This window comes from Urocampus carinirostris, chromosome 13, assembly GCF_059441175.1.
Source record: "Urocampus carinirostris isolate Australia breed hairy pipefish chromosome 13, RoL_Ucar_1.0, whole genome shotgun sequence".
In the NCBI taxonomy this organism is placed as follows: Eukaryota; Metazoa; Chordata; class Actinopteri; order Syngnathiformes; family Syngnathidae; genus Urocampus; species Urocampus carinirostris.
Genome location: NC_142361.1, coordinates 11,435,549 through 11,460,348, shown reverse-complemented (window position 1 = coordinate 11,460,348; position 24,800 = coordinate 11,435,549). Strand labels below are relative to the sequence as shown.

The 24,800-nt window shown below is 38.3% G+C and overlaps 1 protein-coding gene and 1 long non-coding RNA gene across 3 annotated transcripts in view; one reads left to right on the top strand and one right to left on the bottom strand.

Annotated features, from left to right (window-relative positions):
- The window catches only part of insyn2ab (inhibitory synaptic factor 2Ab), a 57,995-nt gene extending 56,311 nt beyond the window's left edge, over positions 1 to 1,684 (bottom strand). Inside the window, exons 1-2 of one of the 2 annotated variants that reach the window (XM_088351784.1) lie at positions 1,452 to 1,684; positions 1,210 to 1,336 (exon numbers count right to left, since the gene is read on the bottom strand). The gene's annotated coding sequence lies outside the window, so the exon portion shown is untranslated. The remainder of the gene's footprint in view (positions 1 to 1,209; positions 1,337 to 1,451) is intronic. The other variant, XM_088351783.1, reaches the window with a different exon arrangement.
- LOC148353729 (uncharacterized) lies at positions 579 to 5,715 on the top strand. Its single transcript, XR_015852542.1, has 3 exons — positions 579 to 681; positions 5,100 to 5,204; positions 5,287 to 5,715. It is a non-coding gene; the product is annotated as an uncharacterized LOC148353729 (long non-coding RNA).
- The last annotated feature ends 19,085 nt before the right edge of the window (positions 5,716 to 24,800 follow it).

Sequence of the window (24,800 nt, the reverse complement as noted above, 5' to 3'; positions counted from 1 at the left end):
CGCATTGATTTAAAATGCTTGATTGGTGTTTGATACACCTTATTACTTGTCACTTAGGTTAAAAGCATGTCTTACATGTATTTTATTGTTAGTAAACATACTCATTTTTAAATTGCAAATGTTGTTTTATGCTTGAATGACATTTAATAATGTTAAAATGTTGCCACATTTCCTCAACAGTAAATTAAATTTTAATGATGGGAAAGTTTGGACTCAGTAAAAATATACCGAACAAGATTCCATTTGAAAATTTAATTTTCAAAAGTCAACCAGGAGGTCGAGTAGTGTCACAGAACAGATTTAGTTCAACCACTTTGAAAGTTTGGCGCTATCACCTTGTTTAGGACAATTTATCAAAGCCTTTGGCTACAGTGAGCTTTTACAATCGACAAGGTCCTTTGTAAAATTGAAGTCAGGCAGGGCAAGTTAGAGAGAAACATTTGGGGATTAAACCCAATATGGTCGATGTCTTTTAATGTTTGAAGTGTCGTTCACAAACATGCAGTGCATCACCTTGATGAATTTGTCTAGTATTAAGGGGTTGGGCGACGGGCTTGCAACCTGATGATGGAGTGTGATGCGTATCAAGATTTATGTAACAAGTGAAAAAAGAAACTGCTGAGCTAAGCAAGTGTGTTTGGCACCTCAAAGCTTCGCTCTCAGCAATTCCCATCATTCCAGGTAAGCCATGACGTGCCGAGACAAGAGATGAGCGACAGGTAAAAGTCATTTTTTTTCCAGGTTGATGCAGTACCCTTGAGCTTTTGATATTACAACTGATCAGTTATAACATTACTGAAACTGACACGCTCATGTCCGCCTTGAGGACCGCATCATATAAACGTGTCACAGAGCTCATAAAAACTAACGTCTTCCCTTGTGAAGGACAGACATTCCAACAGTCATTTAATAGACACCACTGATGAACCTTCGTCCATATATTTCCCCTCCCACAGGTGCAGTCAATACTCGATGAATATGTGCAATTCAATGTCAACTATGTGATTGTGAATGGAGGGAGAGGACATTTGCGTTGATTTTGGATGCAGAAAACCTAAACACACAGACACACACCCCTCCCAAAAGCACGCAGAACCTCACATGCAACACCAGTCGAAACAATTTTATGATGCTTCATGCTCACTGATATGATCCACATAAGTTCTTCAAAGGAAAATGTGGAAGTACGGGAAGATTCATAACTCTTACCTTGAGACACAGATCAGCGGTGCAAAGGACAAGCGAGCGCCTCTCCTCCATGTACCGAGCGTCCATCCGTGCGTTCAGCGGGCGCCCCGCTAGTGTCCAGCCGAAGAGGCAGCCGGTGCGGTGACAGCTGTTTTAGTTGAAAATTTTCAGGTTACGGAAGCCCGTTAGAACAGGCGAGATGACAAAAAGCTGGGATATATCTGACTTTCTCCTTTATCTGAAAGACTTGCTTCTGCACTCACCAGTTCCAGGCGCTCGCAGCACAGCTCTCCATCTCGCAGCCCTGCTGCTGACACCGCCGCTGCTGCAATCCCTGTGCATTCATGATTGAGCGCAAGTGTGTATGTGCAAGGGAGAAAGACAGGGAGAGGGTGGGCTGGCTGGTGGGGAGGATGGGGAGGAGGATAGGGAGGACGGTAGGGAGGCGGGTGTACACAAGAACTGCTGGGGAGAGTCCTGTCGGCGGTCTGCATCACTGGTGAGGACCCCCCTATCTTTCTCTCCACAGGCTGGATGTTTTGACACAGAGCCGTTATGTAATCCGAACAGGGTTTAAGAAAGGGAGGGGACGGAGTAAGGTTTTCGGGGGTGTCTAGGGCAACGGGGTCCAATAATTATGATGCATTGTACTATAAATTGGATGTGTAACCCCTGTTAAAAGCGAGTTAAAAATACAGAGGGACCTGTGCGTACAAGCTTAATTTGTTCCCGAAACGTCCTCGTAGCTTGAATAGCTCATGTATTGAGCAAAGTTTCCCAATATCAAATAATTGCAAACTAATTGGTACATTCCGGACCTCAAAACAGGATCAAATTGATCAAATATCTATCTTCCTGATCACTAAAAATTATTTAAATAGTAATTAAACACAGTGGCGGGCCTTGCATTTCACACCTGGGCCAGTAGGTTGAATACATACTCTTAATAAATATTCTATGGCTAGATAAACTTGATTGCAGCTACTGCTATAATACATATAGAAAATAGTACCATTAATAAAGTCATAAAGTTGCAATATCATTTAGTAACATAGCCACAGTTTACATAACAAGAATCATTTTATTTTTGCACAAATCTGTCCTCGTTTCTTTTATTATGAAGATTTCAATTATTTTGTCATCCAAATCCCATGCGTTTCAGTTCTATCAAGAAGTTGTTTTCTATCACCATCACAGCTAATGCTGAAAGTCAAGCCTGTCCTGTCATATTTCTGGCAGTTTTTATTTGATTTAGGGCTGAAAATGTCCGTTCATCAGAAGCAGCAATTTCATCTTCACGTTTTTATTGTAAATCTTCACTTACCGCCCCACTACCAAATCATAGTTTGCGAAACTGGTGACGTTTCCCAAGGCCCACTAACAGGTGGGTACCCTAAAACCTCAGAGCATTAAAAAAGGTCTGTTGTTGTCACTTTAAGTCTTTGTAGTTAGTATTCTTCCTTGTGCTTTTTAGCACCCTAGTGATCAAATAATACACAATTTCCCTTTAAAGCAGTTTTCTGATTAGGATGTATGCTCTCCCTGTGAGATTAAATCGGCAACCTCAGTGGAACTGTTTAAATCTAGGCTTAAAATCTAGAGCATATGAATAAGCACTATTTCATGTTGGCAATATGTGTGAACTGTTTGTTAATGCTACACCCATTGGATCCTGATCATCCTTATTAATTTATTTTCTATTTTATATCATATTTCAATTATTTTATAATGCATTTGTTCTGTTTGTCAACGCAACATCCATTTTGCCCTGGTCATCCTGGGAGGGGGATTACCTCACATGCAGTCCCTTCTCAAGGTTTCGCCATTTTCTTCATGCTTAAGTTTTTGAGTTGTTCCTTGCCTTCATGTATGGTGTAATAATAGTCCTTAGTTTGTTGTCTGTGAAACCCTTTGAGACCCCTTGTGATTAAGGGCTATATTAATAAACATGACTTGGATTTTCATCCTAAAGCGAGCCAGATTTTTGCTAATGAAAAAAAAAATAAAAAAAAAAATAAAGAAAAATAAAAAAAAAGTGTATTGAAATTATCGCGTGTGGAGGTGCTCAGATAGAGAGGTACCACTGAAAATAACTACAAGGATAATATAACATTCATTGTCTGCAAAGGGCTATAAAAATACATTTCGATTTGATTTAAATAAAATATTGAAATTTGATATCAAACACATTGTACATATGACTATATAACAAATAGAATAGACGAAATAGATTATTTTAATTTGCAAACAAATATGTGTTATTCTCTATTTTAATGAAATTTGGGGGAAAAAAACATCATAGACATCACAGCAAGAGCCTTTATGTCTTTTGTCATTGCTCGCTGCAGAACACACACGCCAGCAAATACGACGAATCTAAATATTTTCATATTAGTCATGAGCAATTTGTTGTTTAATGATAATAATAAAATAATCTCTTATATACAACCTCTCTGAAAAAAAACGAATCTAGACGAGTTTTGGCCAGGATTTGTTTCCCTCCTGGGAAAATTCCTCGGTACCTTGGACATTTGGAAATCTCAGTGATCTGAATGGCGAGCTACCCAAGCAATCCAACAGGCATCAGATTCATCATAGAGCTCCTCATAAAGGTTGCGGTAAAAATTGGAATAAAACTTGGCCTTAACTGTGGATTGCAGAACTTTGAGAATCCACATGTGCTTGTATATGATACCCATTGGTTTGGGGTTCCCCGAATTGAAGAACATCTAAATTGTTTTTTTTTCTTGGTTGATAAACCTTCTTGTATTTAATTTGAACTGTCATTTAAATTGAAAATGTTTTATTGCGTGATTTCAAATTATGACCCAAAAAACAATTTAATTTGATTCTAAAACCCTGATTTTGCCCTTAATAGTAATAATCACTTTTACTACTGATGATAGTTCTATCAACTGAAAATAGAGTATACGGCTGGCCATTATACTGAAATAGAAATAAAACAGGGTTAGAAAACCTAGACTTAGCAAACATAGAAATTCTCACCTAATACCTTAAACCCAGTAAGAGTGATGTTAAATGTTGTCTATTGTCTTGTCCATTGTTCATTAAACTGCCGGCTGTTATTCAATTTAATTTTGATTCTAGTGTTTCCTCTATTAATTTTACCACTCATCAAACCTAGAAGTACTCCAGTAGCTGTTCTTCCCTCTGCCTATTAACATAGGTGCTACAGATGGAAGAAGGTTTGTGTGGTTTCGAGTGCAAAGGGGGTCCAATAAGGATGATGCATTGTACTTTTCATTGAATGTCCCCAGCTCACGAACTTCTCGACCACCTCCCCGCGTCCATACATCTGACACGATGTTTATGAGAAGTCTCTAAGGGGGTTGAATCCAGGCAGGGTGCCGAACAAAGGCGGGGTAGGGGCGGGATGAGGGGGCTGTAGTGTGGGTCACAAAGGAGAAACCGATCCAGCGCAGCGGAAGTCTTAATGAGACTCGTAGACGAGTGGGAGAATTAAATAATGTGGGAAAGTAATAGAGACAGTGAGTCAAGGCGAGAGAGAAATGTACTTGCGCTCGGGTAGCTGGCTGATATTGATTTTGCAGCCACCTGGTATTTATTAGGTAGACTCTACATTTATTCCCTTTCTCTGTGGCCTAATGATGTGCCCAATTGTGTCAATAAAGCCATTGTATAAACTCATTAAATACTTAGTTTGCACCCATTCCTAATGCACAATTTGCCCGCTTTTAATAAAAAGAATAGAAATCTGATTGGGTAATTTTAAAGGAGTTCCAATTTGATGCATATCTGGATGACATTTCTTGAGGAGAATCTTGTGAGTTTTTCAGTTTTTAATGTTAGAGACTTGCAAAGGAGATTGCATAGGATATTGGTTTGTTATTTCCGCTATTAAACCTCACTGTTCTCTATTGTTTTGACAGTTATGGACTGTTTATATCATTGGTACTATGGAACAATGGTGCATTTTCCAGATACCGAAGGGAGGTTCCCAATTCACTGTAATAAACAAATTGACAGTATCTGCGGTAAGTCATGTTCAACATGTGTAAAAAACTTTACGTATCGTTTTCTTTGGTGTGAAATAGATGTTTTAACTCTCATTTGCAGGGTGTTATAATCGTCCAATGTCAAGGAATGTTATTGACCAGCCATTATTTTGGTTTTCTTAGCGATGTTTTGCCAAGGCAATGGCCCATGATCCACTGAAAACAGTCCAGTCACCCACTTTTGGATTCTGAACCACCAGTTGAGAAACACTGCTTAAGACAATCACTTGTCAAGCCTTCACACCTTCAAGAGAGATTATAAAGCATAATCATTCTAAGGTTACATTCATGAATCATACTAGAAATGCTGCGACCTGTTCTCAAAAACTGCTCTGAACATTCACAAATGTAATGTCACCCAGAGTGTCACGGTCAAAAATGACATATTTTACATTTTACGTGAAACTGTCCTTCCAGTTACACATTAGGAATATTACGAGAGCCACTTTTTTCCATCTTGGCAACATTGCAAAAAATTCCTTACGCTATCACAGTCTGATGCTGAGAATATAATTCATGCGTTTGTTACCTCCCAAGGTATAAACATAAACATTCACGTATAATTAAGCACAGCTTAGGTCTCTTTATTTATACACATACACTTTTTGTGTGTGTCACACAGAATATAATATAATAATTATAATTCGTTATATAATATATGTGGAGACAAATGTCACAGATTTTATTCCTCAATATAAATCAATAAAATTTTTCAATTGTTTATCAAAATTGTTTATTTAGATTTAATTGTAACCTTGTATATAATTAACAGAAGTTTTAGCTCTGTTACGATTTAGAACCCCTTCCAAGTAATGGACTCATACCCACCAACCCCTGGCTCCATTTTGCTTTTAAATTTGCCCAACAATTTGTCCATTCAAACAAGTATTATTATTTTTGATTTGTTGTTGTTGCTGCTGACACATTTATGTTCCATATTTCAACATATTTTAAATGAAAACCAGTGGAGTAAACGTTGACTCTGCAAATTAACCTTTGTGCATGGCTTAATGTCCTCATTGAGCCCGTAAAAAGTCAGTAGATGCTAGTTACATAAAGTTAGTCTGCAGCCATGAATCGGACTACACATTTGGCAAACCATTATGTTTATCGCTGATTAACCCCCCTGCCCCCCTTTTCATATTAACGCACAAAGGAAAGGAAAGATGCTATAATTTCAGATTTTATCCACAAGTACTCGCTTGTTTGGTATATTTATTTAAGTTTACTGGTGTGTTTATTCAATAGTAGACTGCCCATGCAGCATCTTGAGCAAGTAGAAGTCATTATAATTGCAAGGTTCAGGCTACGCCCCTGGTAGCCATGGTAACGAAAGCCAGACTTTCTGTTATTATGAGAGCGTTAAAAGAGGAATGTTTTAATAGGCGAGATACAATTCTTGATTCTTGGTGTATTATGGGGGAACATGTTGCAGATAATGGCACACAGTAATTGCAACCCAGGTTGGTTGTTGTATAATTTTAGATAGTCTGACTGGAATTATTCTACATTTTCTTCACTTTTTTTTTGAATGGGAAAAAAATGTTACCTGATCATTTTGAAGGACTTATCGAAGTTCATCACATTTTTATTAGTATTTTATAAGCCTGCCTCAAGCTCGCTGTGAGAAACTAGACACTGTTAGGAGGATTTACAGATTTACTGTACTTTGTGTAAAAAGCAAAGATCCTGAAGCTCCTGCTATAAATTTAACTAAAAACCATCAGGTGCATCTTCCTTTCTTCACACTAAAAAGAAAGCGAAAAAAAAAAAAACACTTCCAGAAGGTTTGAGTGAAAACAATAAAAAACAAAGTTTTATAATATTTTCCCTTGTTTAAGCTGCCCTAATGCAAATTTATTTTTTTACAAAAGGTCAGATAAGGGGATCATTGGTCAATGCAGTGATCTGCTGACTGTTGTCTTATTGATTTGCTTGTCTTTATACCTCTCCAGACCGGCATGTTCCAAACCTGATGACAAACCTCTGGGCCAAAGATGCGTAATGCATGCTGATGGGAACACTTGCAATGAGTCTTTTTTCCATTCTTGTCCTCAAGTCATTTCATTTTTCTACAGCACTTATCAGTGGTGAGCCATACATTGAATGCCTAGGGCTTCTGTGGAGTAATGAACACCCTGTAAATCCAAATGAATGTTTTTAAATGTATTCAACATTATGTTAGATAATTGCTTTAAAATTTTCAAAAAAAGTTATGTACCCATAATTCATAATTCTAAAGATACAGCATTACGTTGTATTACATCAATGTTGTCCTGAAATAGGATGCAGGGGGGTGAGGATGGTGGGTGGTTGCATGGCTTAAACAGCTCCCCCCCAATGTCCACCAATCTAGACGGTCTTTCTTCGCTCATTATAGTAATAGTAATAAGTAGGAACCTGCTCTATAAAGTGGAAAAATACATGTTTGCTATGTTTATCGGCCGTATGTATTTAATAGAATAGAATATAGAATGTACCTTTATTGTCATTGTTACAAAATGGGTTGAACATATGGTGACAACGAAATTGGGTGTGGCACTCCAGTTTCACATTTAACAGTGAGGATAAAAGAAAACAAAGAAGATAAAGGAACAAAGCAGATAAGGGTATAATTTACACAAGATTGATTCTTATTGTATTGAGGATTGCATTGGCACAATATTTGAGAACAATGAGCTTAATTTTTCATTTTTCTGGAGTCGCATTTTGTGAATTCGACTATTATTCTCATTTGTGGAGGTTTCTTCAGGGTTTTATTGAAAAAAAAAAAAACTTAAATTTTGTCTATAACTCATTCATTGCATTAAGTTTCTCTTAAATCGGAAGTGCATGTGCCAACCTATTTTTGCCAATTTAACTTCTTTTTGAAGGTTTACAGAAAATTTGGTTCTATGTAGGAAAAAAACATATCAAAAGAAAGCATGATCCCTCATCTTTGATAAAAAAAAAAAAACTTATGTTTCTAGCCACTACCATTGTTCCTCAACAAAAGTTGACATAGCAAAGTTTCTTGAAAATAATATTTTTCTAAAGACTTCTGATCAAACTGGCTTCTTGTGAATGGATGCAGTCCAATCTAAACCTTCACTTTGGTGCTTTTTTTGCGTTATAGGAGATATCACTACTCCCAATCATTTATTTTCCTGTCCTGTAAAAACTAATGGATCGAGTCTACAAGCACCGATTTCATTGTATATAGTAATAGTCATGGGGACCGGTCAAGTGTAGTCTCAATGATGTGCGTGTGGATTGAGTTTTCTTTTTTTGAGGGGGTTTTGGACAGCAGTAAGGAGCATAGTTGGGGAATGGCATCGACGTGGGAATGAAAACAGACATTTTTATTCCAAGTCAGCTCTCTTTATTCCCTTTAAACTAAGGAGCAGTGTACCATTGACCACCAATCGTCTATCTGTGTATGTTAGTAAATTTTACTTGAAGTATAACATCTGCATAATAATAATAAAGCAAATATACGGAAGATAATTTAACAAATATAATAATTAGGGTTGTAAGCGCATGTCATATCGACTACTTTTACCTAAAATGTTCAGAGATGTAAGCAACAGTCAGATTTACAATAAGTCAACGTACATCATTTGATTTGCTGATCAAGAAAGCAATACAATATATAAACTTTAGCCTACCTTAAGTTATAAATGATTTTAAATCATATTTATTTGGAGAGCCCTTAATCCCAGAAAGTCTCAAGGGTTGCACAGACCACCATTAAAACACCCTCTGATTTGAAACCTACATGAGAGCAAGGTAAAACTAAAAAAAAATGCACTGCTCCTTTTGAATAAGGGTATCGTTAGATTGGTAATCCTTCATTGTGAAAAAACTCCATGCAATGAGACAAACATCACTGGATGGCTTGACCTGCTGTTAGCCTGTTAATAATTTGTTTGTCCTAGAAAGGAATCCTTGGTTTCACTATTGACCTATGCCAAAAGGCCAGGGAATTGTGTGCCTCACTTTAAATCTGCAGACGTTCTGCACAATAACACAATACATAGCCATAATGTAATGTGTTATTGTAGCTTATTTTGCCAAACAAAATCCACAAATTGTGAACTTATTGATAAAAGAACATTATCACTTCATATATATTTTAATGAACATAGGTGAGGCACAGTGGCACCTGCCTCCCCTGACTGTATATGACCGGGTGTAAGAGACTGAAATCATCACAGCAGGCTATGAAAGAGAGTACGCCCTCAACTGGTCATCAGACAATAACACGGCTTAGTGAAAGTCAGGCATAGCAATGGTTGCCGCTAAATCTTGCTGTGCTTAATGAGCAACACGCTTGACAAACGGAAAGAGCTTCACCCCCTTGACTGATTTCTTAATCCTTTTTCCTGGAGTCATTTGATTGACTTTCCACACCATGGAACACATGAACATGCTTCCTTGTAATAATGCTGGAAAGACCCCCCAACTGATTGCTAATGACTGTAAGTTTAACCATTCATTATGAGAAGGGAGCTGTGGAGCCTCTGAGCTGCAGCACATGCAGAGACTTTCAAGCATGTGCATTTGAATGAAGATGTTACATAAAAAGATGGAAACAGTTGAGGAAGTTCCTACACAAGCACTATTCTATTTCTGAGATCGTTCTCACTTCCATGGGGAGTGCCTGAGTCTCAAAGGTGAGCCCCGCACGTTGTCAAAATAAATCCCGCTCATTCCTAGCTCATCCCTAGGTGAATGGGAAATGCTCATATTACCATATGAAAAAGCCAAGCAGGCGTAGATACATTTCTATCTAAATTGTTTGTCAGTGCTTTCCTATTGTACTCCCCAACTCGTGGGAACAGGAGTTATCACTAGAAATAGCAAATTTCAATAAAGAAGATTGTTGCTCTCAAAAGTTGTTGTAAAATCTAAGACTGATAGATTAAAATCCAAGCCAACATGTTGACAGGATTATAAATGATCAGTGTACTTGCGCATATCAAGCATCTAGCTGCTACTGGACGATATCATCACAGACGCCACTCTCAATTTACAGCACGCCAAACTTGTCAAAATAATAATGGAAAAATCTTGTCATTAGTCTGCAACAAATTGTAATCTGTTGTAGACGAATTACAAGATATATTGCCAGACTGTCTAATGTTGTATGTCTGAAGAGGCTGGATAATCAATTTCAAAGTTATGGGCTCAATTAATAAGATTTTGCAGATGTCTATCACATATTCGACCATATATAATTTTTTTCTACGGGGCATTTCCTCGTTAATATTGCAAGTGAGCTTACACTGATACTAGCTCACATTGGAGTTGTAGGCACTGGGGCATACCCCCATTCATTCATTCATTCATTCATTCATTTGTTTTCTGAAAAGCATATACTAACTAGGGTATTGGGGATGCTGGAGTCCATTCCAGTTGAAATTGGGCAATGGAAACCCTAGACCAGGGGGCAAAAACGTTTTGGAAGCTGAAGGCTACTTTTTGATGCCGATCAGCTTTAAGGCCTAAAGTCCTAAACAATGACCTGTGTTATAACCATATTTTTACTATGTTATAACCAGCATGTAATGATCAGAAGTAAAACAGGCCCAGTCAACCACTAAAGCATCATGCCAGATAGAAGTTATATTTTTAAAAGTAAAAATTGCCCATCACTGATGAGCTATTTTTTAGAAGTCTGTGGGCTACTTAAGTGTTTTATAGGACTGTCTGGGCACTACATTGGATATCCCTGCCTTAGGCTGATTGGCAGCCACCCCAAATTATTGTGAAGATTATTTTTGGGTCTAAATACTCTAGTTCAAGATTCTTAATAGAAAACTCTGCAATTATATATAGCAAATATACCTTATTTGAACAGATGATAAGGGAAAATCTCCAAACCCAATTCAACCAGATTAATGAAGCTAATGTGCCCAGAGAATCTTTCGTCTGTCTTATGATATCCAATTATATTTCTGGATATTGATCAACCTATATACTTTTTTTTGTACTTGATGTAAATATGTTGGAAAATATTTTAGTAAAATTATATTCAGGAATTAATACTAATTTTAGCTAACATACAATTTTGTGGGAAATAATTTCCCCATTTTCTTTGGGCATTGTTTACAAAATCGCGTTGATCCCCGTGATTTTGTATGCAAGTGTGCGATGGTTCCAATCTGTGATTATTCCTTTCGCTCGATTTGGACACGATGCAGCAAGGTAGTTAAGTGATTGACACGTCCGGCCCTACAGGTGAGGTCCCGGGTTTAATTCCAGCTACCGACCTCCCTGCAAGGATGAACTGGTGATCAAAATGGATGGATTAAACTAAATCTTATTCATTTGTTGATTGGCAGGATTAGAAAGCAGTCTAATAAAATTAGCACAGAAAAATAAAACGTTTTATTGTCTTACTTTAACTTTTAAATTAAATCTATGCACTGCTCTTTTTAAATAAAATAATCTACTATGAAAAAAGTCCATGCAATGACAAAAGAAGAATACTAAATGTGAAAATCCAGCAATTTTGAAAAGGAATATCCCAAAATGTTCAAGTTATATTACAGAGAGCTTGAAGTGTGAATAAATATTAGCATTTAATATATTCAGGACCCAAACGCGTGACGTTTCTCACACAAGCCTTTTATTTTATGGAAAATGAAGAGTCATGCATGTTAGCCAGCGGTCTGGCGTGAAATGATAGGAGGCCAGAGGCAGACGAAAACGATACCAATTGCCCGAGAAGATATCGGACAAATGGGGTCGATACCGAACAGTACGGGACTGACAGGAATGATAATGAAACAGCATATCGAAATAAAACAGGACAAACTGGACGGGAACGGAAACTGGAGAGAATAATAAACAGAACAAAAATATACGGAAACGAAACTGGAACGTGATATTAAACAGGACAAAAATCAACGGGAACAATTTATCCATCCATCTATTTACCTTGGTCATATCCCTCAAGCGGGGTGACCGACACCAAGATAAACACATACAATAACAAAGAAAATAAAAAAGGGAAATAAATAGCAAAAAACACACAAAAAATTTTTGGGACCATGGCGAACCCAAATGCCCAAACACCCAAACAAGTTAGGCACCTTTGCACCTAAGTTGGTCATGCTTTCGTCCCTCTAGGTGAAACTGGACACAAGACAGCGGCCATGTCACCCGGGTCAGGGTGACACAATACACTCTTCTGGTCAACAGCAGGGCCCGACAGCTTTCACTGGTTTACCCCTGCCGCATCATACAGATGCCCTGCCCATCCCTTAGAACGCGTCCAAACATCCCACGATCCTTTTATAACACCTCTCCACTCATTCCTATCACCAACGAGAGCTCTAGCTTCCACTATATTTAAATATTGTACTCTCCACTGAAACAATAGTGGACAGGAAATGACAACAGGAAAACAGGACCAAGTCAAAACCCACGTCTTGCGGGGCAGAGTTTTGTTAACGGACTGACAAAGGACAAATGAGAGAACTGAACTTGAATAGACGGAAAGCCAATCTGTCAATGAGCCGCAGCTGGCGCCACACGGGCGGGGCCAATTGGGCGCCATAGCAACCGTGACAATCAACGCCTCCCTAGACTGCATTCACTAAAAACTACGTGTAGAGGAAAAGACAAGTAGCAGATCTGCATCTTTCAAAAACCGCTGATATTTTCAGAAAAGAAACGATGAGTACAAAAGGATAATCCCGTCATTGAAATGACACAAAGTGTCACTTGCACACTGTAGTCCAGGAACGCATATTTGACATAAATAGTGCCATCAAGAGGAGGTTTATCGACATTCCCGTACTAAATGATGGGACAAGTGAAGGAGTTTTAAACACCCTCAGTGCAGTTCTACAGTAAATAGTTTTATGTTTAATCAAGAAAATCCCCACATGAAAAAAATATTCTGATTTTCTGTGAACAAATCTTATATTTAAACTTGACCTGTACATATTTTAGTCACTCAAGGTATGCCTTCTGCTTTGGAGGTTTTAAGGCGAGAAGTTTATTTTTACACTTATTAATAAAATCCACAATGAAAAACATAGTTTTTAAGGGAAAATATTATATATTTTCTTTTTTGCTTAAGCACGTCACACTGGGTATTTGTATATTGTATTCTTTTGGCTTTATTATTGTACTGTTCTCAGCTCAGGGATGCTGCTGGAAATGTGAATTTTCCTTAGGGGATGAATAAAGTATCTATCTATCTATCTATCTATCTATCTATCTATCTATCTATCTATCTATCTATCTATCTATCTATCTATCTATCTATCTATCTATCTATCTATCTATCTATCTATCTATCTATCTATCTATCTATCTATCTATCTATCTATCTATCTATCTATCTATCTATCTATCTATCTATCTATCTATCTATCTATCTATCTATCTATCTATCTATCTATCTATCTATCTATCTATTTATCTATCTATCTATCTATCTATCTATCTATCAGTATACATTTTAGTCACTTACAGATGACAGATATCCCTTTTCCAAGTGTAAATAGAAAAAAAAAGATTCATTATTAGACTCTTGGAGCCGTTTTACCAGATAGGAAAGCATTACATTTATTTCTATATGTCATTCTTGATGGTAGTGCAAAATTGGCTGTTAGAGCAATCGCTAATTGGTCATAATGTGCTAATACTTTGATGATTAAACACAGGAAAAATAATCAAGTGAAGTTATTAACAGAAGAAAACCCTTTCTTTTTGCTGTGCACTATCCGGTCGGGTAAATATACACGATGGTATGAGAAATTTCTTGACAGTCCGTCATATTTTCCGTAATCTTTGGATAACAATCTGGCAGCCAAGCTCTCTATCCTCCACTGAAAAGTGTCTCCATAACTACGTAGAGTTTCTTGTGTAAACTGCAGTTTGATAATCATGTTGACTTATGCGCTGCGTACGCAGTCCTCGCGAGGCCACGTTCGAGCCCTACTAATCCGACACCAGGCGGATTCTCCTCGGATCAACAGAAATGAATGACGGGAAATGCGCACACACGCTCTTTCATGTTTAACACAGTTTGGATTCAATTTAGGCAAAGAACTCGCAGTTACAGCAGCCTCAGAGAGTGCTCACATGAAAAAGAATGATGGTACTATTAGCGTACTGGCTGTCAAACAGGAGTCGATGTGGTCGTATTTTTTTTTTTATCGTCACAAATCCCATGGCCCGTGTGTTTTAAGACTGGCATATAAAGACTTTATCCAAGGTGGTGGAGGTGATGTTATAAACGTGATTCAAAGAGAAAGTTTTCTACATTGGTGCGGCTTGACATAAGGCCAATGGCAGGGGCGATTCTAGGTTCAAAGCTTGTGGGGGTGTCTGAATGTTTTTTCTTTTCTTCTCCCCCTCACTTAAAGTTATTTAAGATCTTTACACATAGATCAGGATTGCCTCATACCATTTCTGAACAATTTCCCAACAAATCATCAGAAGACTACTGTGTTGTAGCAGTGATGTGTAGTCGGGAGATGGAGGAGAGGCTGTGCCTCACTAGTCATCATGTAAATATAGAATAAAACCATTGTAAATAGTTATGTATTTCAGTGATAAAGTTCTTTTCATTGTTTTCTTTAATTTGTTACATTTTCACATTGTAATATGAATTATATGACTGAAATTAGTATCTAACGTATTTATGTGCTTACCATCTACAGATGTAGAGTGAGCCACAATATTATCTTGCCTCATGGCAGACAGAGATAGTAAAACAAGGATTCAGATTTGGCGCACACCTCAGCCCCAATAAATGAAATTAATTAAAGTACTAGCAAGACAACAGAAAGTAAACACATCCAGTAATTTGCTTGTCCTCTCATGGACTTTTTTTCATTATGATATTGATGTTTTTACTTGAAAGGATCATCGCATGGACTTAAGGTAAAACAATCAAACATTTTTCTTTGCTGCAGCTTATATATTGTTTTCTTGCCCTGCTAATCAAATGATGAATATGATGTAAGTTCATTTATTTGTAAATCTGACTGTGCCTCACCAGACATGAACCACACTACACGTTCACTATGTTGAAGTCTATGCTCTACCTTAATACTGCAGAATTTTGCCATTGCTCATTATGTTGTGAATGTTTAGCTGAACTGAAACTAACCTTTCTGGAACATTTTAAAACACCTAATATTTTATCCCTGTCAAGGACTAGAACATGATCAGGACCCAAACGCGTGATGTTCTCACACAAGCCTTTTATTTTACCGGAAATGGGGAGTCATGCACGCTAGGTAGCAGTCCGGCGTGAAATGATAGGAAGCCAGAGACCGACAAGAGATTCCAATTGCCCAAGGAGATATCGGACAGATGGGGTCAATACCAGACAGACAGGATGGGTAATGAAACAGAATATCGAAATTAAACGGGACTAAATAGACGGGGGCGAAAACTGGAGAGAATAATAAACAGGACAAATATAGACCAAATATAGACGGGAACGAAACTGGAAACTGATATTAAACAGGAGAAAATAAACGGGGACAATACCAGACAGGAAATACCAACAAGAAAGCAGGACCGAGTCAGAACCCACGTCTTGCGGGGCAGAGGTTTGTTGACGGACTGACAAACAGAGAGTGTGAACACTGAACTTAAATAGAAGGAAAGCCAATCTGTCAATGAGCCGCAGCTGGCGCCACATGCGCAGGGCTAATTGAGCGCCATGGCAACCGTGACAATTCCCCCCTACCTGTTTTTGCATCTACATTTATTCTTTATAAGACATTGAAAAGGAACAGTTGACAAGTAGTTCATTTTAGAGTTACTTACAACTGGGAAGCTTGAAACAAGATGTTTTCGTCAGCAAGTGGCTTCAGAATGTCCTGAGCATATTTTGCCTCCATGTTTAAAATGTACATTTAAAGAAATGTGTTCCAAAATTTTAAAAACACTCCATCAGGTTAACCTAAAGTTAAGTTATATTTAATCAAGCGCACCAATACATTATCATTTGACTGCTGAATGAATGCATGCTTATCCTGCTTTCAGACTTTACCCTGCAAGGGAACACATTTCTACCTAATTGGCAGTTTATATTTGTATATATTTCTTACTTTACTGTGTTTATGCTGAGTCTGTAATAAATTAAGAAAACAAAATTGAAAATATACTTAATTATATAATCTAGAGGATGGTATAATTGTATTCAGTTAATCTATTTTAACCTAAAACACAATTTAAAATGTAAAACATTTAGAAAAAATATTAAATTACAGTTGAAAGTAGATTTTTCTGGCAATGGGGTAAGATTGTTTATCTATTTAATCATTCATTGTATACTGAATTATTAAACCTTCACTTCAATCAATGAACCATTGATAAAATAACTATCTGTATTGAAACAATCATTTGATATGTTTTTACCTATTTTGAAAAGCAAAAAGGCACAGATCGGATCCTAAAGGATGGCAGTATTGTGAAAACTCCTTTTCGCAATATTAATTGTGCCACCTATTTACAACAAATACTGCGTTATATTGTGTTTTTTTTAGTTTACTTACAAATACATAGCTGTGTTTTTGTAGTGCTATTCTATAGATTTGTAATTATAGACCCAGATGAATACTTTTGTACTTATACATACATTTGTTCATTTTTAGGCTGCTTATCCTTATCGGGTTCATTGGGTGCTGGAGCCCATCCGGGCTTGTTTTGGGCAATAGGCAGAGGACACCCTGTACTGGTTTCCAGCCAATTGCAGGGTAAATAGAGACATATGATCATTTACTCGCACACTCATTCCTTGGGACTATTTTGACTCACCAATAAACCTACCAGGCACATTTATGGCAGGTGGGGAACATGTAAAGTCTACAACTGTAGCTGGAATTGAACCCATGGCTTCTGAATTCAAAGGCATACGAGCTAAACAGTCACTCAACCGTGCCACCCTGTGCCTTTTTCAGTATATTTACTGTTATTTAAGTCGACAAAAGTAAAAAAAAATTGAATAGATAGATAGATAATGTCAGAACCAGAACAAATACAGGACCCAATCGCGTGACATTCTCGCACAAGGGAGTCATGCACGTTAGGAAGCCAGTCTGGCGTGGAAGGACAGGATGCCAGAGACCGACAAGATCGATAACGGATCAGGGTAACGAAAATAAACAGGAGAAACTAGACGGAACCAAAACTGGAGAAACTAACCAACAGGACAAGAATAGACGGAAAACAAAACTGGAACCCGAAATTAAACAGTACAAAAATAAAGGGAAACAATACCGGACAGCAGATATCACAGGAAAACAGGACAGAACCCATGTCTTGTGGGGCAGTAGTTCGTTTACGGGCTGACCCTGAAACAACAGAGCGCTGAGCTTTATATACACAGAAATTCAATCTCTAAACGAGCCGCAGCTGCGCCACACAGGCGGGGCCAATTTGGCACCATGGGAACCGTGACACACACAGACAGGGTCAATTGGGCACCACGACAACTGTGACACACACGTGGCAAAGTGGGCGCCATGGCAACCATGACACACACAGGCGCGGCCAAGTGGGCGCCATGGCAACCATGACAGATAGATAGATAGATAGATAGATAGATAGATAGATAGATAGATACTTTATTCATCCCCGTAGGGAAATTCACACTTCCAGCAGTCTCCTTTGTTGTTTATTAACAGATCAACAGAATATTGATTCTTTGGCAAATACAAAGTATAATTTATTTTATTTACCGTATTTTCCGCACTATAAGGCGCACCTAAAAGTCTTTATTTTTTTCAAAAGCTGACCATGCGCCTTATAATACAGTGCGCCTTATTTATGGAACAAAATTAATTCGCAAAGTCTTGCAACTAACTTGCTGCCGCCAAGTAGATTTTCCCCCGAACGCCAAGTAGTCCGCGGTGTATGCTGGGATTTATTTACCGGCGTTTCATTGGCTAACCAATGTGTCAATCATCATTTGAATGGATCACTATTGGCTAAAGTTATTCGGAGGTCAAGGGGAGGATCCTTTTTATCATTTACAGGCTGGCATTGGCTTGAACGGCAAAACAAAGCCTGCAATTGGCCAAAAAAGACGTGTCAATCATCAGTTGAATCGATCACTATTGGCTTAAGTTATTCGGAGGTCAAGGGGCGGATCCTTTTTATCATTTACAGGCTGGCATTGGCTTGAAAGACAAAACAAAGCCTGCAATTGGCCAAAAAAGACGTGTCAATCATCAGTTGAATCGATCACTATTGGCTAAAGTTTTTCGGAGGTCAAGGGGCGGATCCTTTTTATCATTTACAGGCTGGCATTGGCTTAAACGGCAAAACAAAGCCTGCAATTGGCCGAAAAAGATAAATGCGTATAGCACGTGGCTGACGGTATACAGAAAGCATTTTTTTACTATTTTGTATTTGTAAATATTTTATTCTCCTGGATTTACTAAACTCACGGGTATGAGAGGACCACGGCTGCACATTATTATGAACACAACGACTTCGGTGAGCTACTCTGGCTATATATATTATCCCTGTATCTTGTTTCAGACTGAACTCGATGTTTCTGTGATAAGCGGTGCAGATAATGGATGGAATGGAGTGTCTATTTTTAAATTAAACTCAATTCCAAGTGTTTATTGTCATATATACAGTAAAGTTGCGAGCGAAAAAGAAAATAGAAACTAAGGAATGGTTGGCATTTCTTGAATCCCAAGACTTTAACCTTCCGAATGATGGAACGATGCATTTGAGTGACATCGTACGGACACCGCATCCGCACGTGTTCTCGACACGTATTTGCGTCTTTGCAAGCTTTCGGAATGTTAAGGGGGTAATAAGTTTGACTGAACTATCTGACTGTTTTGTCGACGTTCCCATTGTAGCGCCTTATAATCCGGTGCGTCTTATGTATGTCAAAAATAGGACCAAATACTATTTTTTCGGGGTGTGCCCTATAACCCGGTGCGCCTTATAGTGCGGAAAATACGGTAATTAAAAACCAACAATGGTGCTGATTTGTTTTAAATAGTTTTCAGAATTATTTGTGTGTGTGTTTTTTAAATCTGTGTAGATTTATGGTAATATCTGTTTTGGGCTTGCTTCCATTTAGTGTTAAAATGTCACCTTCATCTGATTAGTCAAGTCAAGTCATTTTGATTTGTATAGCCCTTAATCACAAAGAGTCTCAAAGGGCTGCACAGCTTATTGCACAGAATATTTGCATTACTAGTGACAGTTGTTGGATGTACACATTTACTCTAGCTTTGATTCTCAACTTTTGGAATCATTGTGGTGTAAACACAATTGGAGAGTTTGGGCTCCCTGTTTTCAAACTTTTTATCTGAAGAAGATCAGCATTGAGCCCAGTTAAGCCTCGTGCATTTGTTTCTTTTCGAGCACAATATCGAGCCGAGCGTTTGTTCGAGTTGTAGCCTGCATGCTCAATCAGCCATCTACTTGTTTGGCTTCTCAAAACAAAGGCGCTCGAGCAGATAGCATAAATTAATCTATGAAAATCTCTTTGAGATGTGTTTTGCATGAAATTAATAAGGATGGGACTTAATTACAATCATGTCAAGTTGCCGCGTCCTGACTAATATTACTGTGACTCATCAAACGTATCCATTCGGTTTCCGCGAGTAAGAACATGCCAGCGCTGCTTCTCCGAATAAACCCGCTGTTACTCATCCATTTTTTCGTCTGACATCATTTTTCTCGAGCTAGTGGCATCCGGCTGGGAAGCAGTGGCAAAGACAAACGACTTGCTTGGACTTTAAGCGGAGAAGCCATGATGCAGCATCTTTTAGAATTGAAGAACCAAAGAGGTGCCGCTGTATTTATATGATTGTAAGCCACAGGTTGAGTATATGTGATCTCCAATGGAATCAACATGTCAGTCAAACCGCAGTCACCAAACAGCTCTGTATTCACTTTTTCATCTTGTCTGTTGTGATTTCCAATTGTGGAATAACCGCAAATACACAACATGTGTCTAAAAGAACCACATATTTGTTGCAGTCTCAAAATTTAAAAGAAAGGACTCCAAATTATTGCATTTTAGTCTACACATGAAGTTAGGAACCAGAAACACACATCATAATAATTGTAATGGACTTCAACGACATTCAATTTTATGCAACCCGGACATTTAATTAAAACAATGAGCATATGCTCGGAAAAAATGAGCATCTGTTGGAAAAAAATGAGCATCTGATGGCCAAAGTCGTAAGTACTAATGGATGTCAGACGAGCAGTATAAGATTGACATACAACTTCTCATTGAAACATTTGTGGTAGAGCTTGAGGTTTTGTTGGAAAAGTGGGCCTTCCTTCACTTTTTTTGTAGATTACAAATTTAATTAATTGTCCTCCTGTGCTACAGGAGTGCTGGAGCTTTTACCAGCTGACGGTGGTGCAGAAGCAACGTGCAGAAACACTGGTTAGTATAGAAAACATCTTTTATGGAGGCAGGTACAGAAAACTCTCCTTTAACTCTAATATAAATAACACACCCTGGTCAGCTTACATTCACTCAGCTTACACGCCTCGATCACTGCAATTTCCTCCTCTACAGTTTACCTCAAAATTCCATCCATAAACTTCAGCTGGTCCTTAACTCTGCTGCACACATCATCACAAAAAAACCCTCTCGGCATCACATCAACCCTGTCATTCAGCAACTCCACTGGCTCCCAATCAACCATAGAATCAATTATAAAGTCCTCTACACCCACATGGCCATTCACAACGTTGTCCCTCTCTACCTTTCTGATCTCCTTCACTTTGCCACGCCATCCTGCACCCTGAGATCATCTTCCTCCCTCCATCTTACTATACCCGCTGACCGCCTGAGCTCCATGGGCAGCAGAGATTTCAGCCAGTCTGCCTCCCAGCTCTGGAACTCATTGCCGCCTGACCTCCAGAATTCTGCCACCCTGTTCACCTTCAAATCCGGATTCAAAACCCACCTCTTCAGAGTTGCCTTTTCTGGATCATCTGCCTCACAAACTGCCCCCTTTTTACTCTACTGTGTTTTATATGCTATTGATTACTTGCTTGTTTTATTTCTGTCTTGTTCTTGCTTTATTGTTGTTTGTTACTCTAGGCACTTTGATGAACAATATATTATTATTTTTATTATTATTGTTTGGTACACAGGAAGTCAGGTAGACAGGGAGCAATTATGTTCCAACATGCAGGCAAAGTCTGTGTTTCAAACAGCGAAGGCAACAGCACAAGAGTTTGTCAGGCATACTTGTTTTCCGAAAGGGCAGGCTAGTGTTCGGCAGACTGGGATAACAAGAGTCAAGAGGGACAAGAGTGTTTGGAACGTGACATGGGAGACAACAAACTAGTACAAAGCTAAGGAGACAGAGTGTTTAAATAGTGACGAGAGAGACTCCTGATAGGAGGGAAATCAAGAAAAGTCACCACAACAGGAAGAGGAAATTGAACCCGGAAGTGCGTAACCAAATAAAGTAAGGTAATGAGAGATTAAGAAAGTGTGATAGAGAACTAAACTAAGTGAAACGGAAACCTGAATGGAAGATTGTGACATCTGGGGAGTGAGCAGTGGACACCATGGACTGGATTTCAGCCATTTAAATTCTAAATGGTGTGATGTTGGTAAATCACTTCAATGAAAATACACCTTTTCGCTTTTCTCCCAGTATTCATCACTGAAAAATGGTTTATATAGTCAGAATGTCGTACCGGAGTCGCCGTGCGAATTTATATTTTGTCTGCAAAAACACATAGAATTGACCTTGAAAATAATTATTTCTGAGTTACTCAATAGCTTTTTAATAAAATCTATATCACGACAATTTCAAAGAATCAAGTTATTATTTTGACCAGATAGTCTCTCAGTAGCTTAGAAATAACTTTCTCTTTGGAAAACACAATGAGCTGCCAATTACTAAGCTTGGTGGTGGGCTTCTGAAATGTGGTCATGCATGAACTATAAAATACATCAATTATTTTAGGTAGCTGCTTTATGTCCCTAAATAACAATTAAACACTATTTCCATCACATTTGATCTCTATATACAAATGAAGATAAAGAGTTATTCAAATCAGAAGTCACACCAATACATACTGTATCTCATTGGGGAAAACAATAACTTTTGTATACAAGGCCCTGCAGTAAGTCAGGTGTTCTGTCCATCAAGTTGGTTCTTGGTGCACTTTTTGTTATCTTATATGCAGTCAGTGATTCGCAGGCATGGTATTATGCATTACTTGAATAGCGAAACCGTCATTCGGGCTGCACAAGTGCATCATGCCTGATTATATGTGTCTGCGCCTTGGCTGGAAGCATTTGCATTCGCACCTTTGCTATTTCTTCACTCGTTTCAATTCCCTTTATCCCACCCAGTTGTCTCTTCTGTGTCTTATTGGGATTGTCTAGTGGCGCCAGCGCAAGATCGCAGAATGACCATGGAACACGCAAATGCATGCCCCGGAAGGTAATTCGTTGGCGTCTCACGTGAATCGTGGAAGATTGTATTGACGACTTCAGAAGCACTGGGCAAATAGTCTGTCTGAATTCATGCACCCTTCGAGATGAAGATGCAGCTTGGCATCACTGAGGGAGGCTGCCAGATCTGTCGGCGGCCATTGTGAGAGTGCTTACTCATGCGTGGGCTTTACGCGGGTGCACATACAACAACACTAAATGTGCTCCTGGAGCACTCACTGCAGCTCTCTGCACAAACTGGACACACACACACACACACACACACAGTGGTCTTGCTGAGTAGAATTCCCATTGACTACTTGATAGAATCTCCCTCTCTTTGTGGTATGTTTTGTCACAGCGGAGTCCCTTGTTATTATTTTGTCTTACACACAAACCCGAAGGCAAGGAGGTATCTCAGCCTTTGCAACTCAGCAGAATGCAAACATAACTTAACAATCTTGACTTTGACAAAGAGCACCTTTTTGTTCGAAAGAAGTTGAAAAAATACAGCATATATACTGGACTAAAAGCGGCATATTTTGTCATTCACTTTAACCCAAGAATGCATTTATTTTAACGGCTGCAAGGGACGCTCAAGCAGACAATTTAAATTTAAATATGTGGTGTAGAGGAAGACACAGGTTACAACCACAAATAAAAACCATAGAAGAAGTTTAACATACGCTACTTACCCAGTGTCTCTTTTTTTCTTACAGTATTTCATCACATTTTGAGTGAAGCCAAATCAGGGCAAATAGTTTGCGGGGCTATACTTGCTTAAATTACCAGGATTCATCATAGTGGAACTTATTTCATCTTAGTTGTTTAGTTGGTCATCATTACCAGTCAAGGCCACTACAAACATGATCCCCCAAAGGGGGGTCCATATAGGAGCTATTAAAAAAAAAAACAACGCCTTTTCAATCAGCATTGGCTGATGTATTTCTTTGTGCATGTTAGATTTTTTTTATGTATTGGAACCATCTAATTGAATTATGTATTTGTGTTTTTGTAATGTAACTATTTAATTGAATAATTTAATTATATATTTATGTGACTTTTTATAAATTATGTATTGTTTTCTTTTCTTTTTACTCATTCACACCTAAGGACAATTTGGACTGGCCAATCAACCTGACATGAATGTTTTTGGAATGTGGGAGGAAACCAGAGTGCCCGGAGAAAACCCACGCAGGCACAGGGAGAACATGCAAACTCCACAGAGGAAGGTTTGATCCCATGACCTCAGAACTATGCCGCACACTGCACTGCCATGCTGCCTCATTGCTGCATAATTTTCAATAAGAGATATGATGAGCCACAAGGTGCGTATTGTGCAATGTGAGACTCAAATTTCAGACACAAAACAGTTTTTGCCCCGTGATTTAGTATCTAGTATCACACAAATGCAGCTGCCCCTCCATGCCCAGGTCTGGCTCATACCTAAAGAGCGGGATGCCGCTTTACACCAAAAAATAACTGCAACCAGATGATTTAGGTGCTGTCACGGGGTCAGATCAGGCTACTGGTAACCATGGAAACCAGTATTTTCAGTAAGGCGAGGGTGTAAACCCTTATCCATGAAAACATATCAAAATTTTACGAATAAAAATAAAAACGACTCAGAATTCAGCAAGGGTTTGCAGTTAGACTATGTTCCTAAAGATGCATACTCACCAATACTACTGTTTAATGTGTTAGACTACAGCTTTTCTGCCATGGAACACGCCGACTGATTTTTAAATAATTATATATTTTTTTCTAATTCAAACAACCTTTAGAATTGAGACTAGTATTTTGTTCAACAGCTGCTTTTTTCTTGAAGTGAGACTAAATCTCTGTGAATAAACCAAACCGGTCCAATGAGAACATTTGCCACTTCCAGTTTCAAACAAGCACACCTTGTTATTTTTTTGTTCAAGACAAAGATTTTATTTCGTGTTCGAAAATAGAGTGCCCGATAACATCTACCGCTTTTTAATATCAAAAGTTTGACATGTTTAAAGACGATCGCAGCCTCAGTCAGCTCATTCTTCGAGTATGCGCAGTTCCTAAACATGCTTGAATAAACTCTTCTTTTTTATTCTTTTTGGGGATTTGGGTTGGAGTCAGGACTGTATTTTCTTACGTTTTCGTACTTATTTTTTCTTACTAAA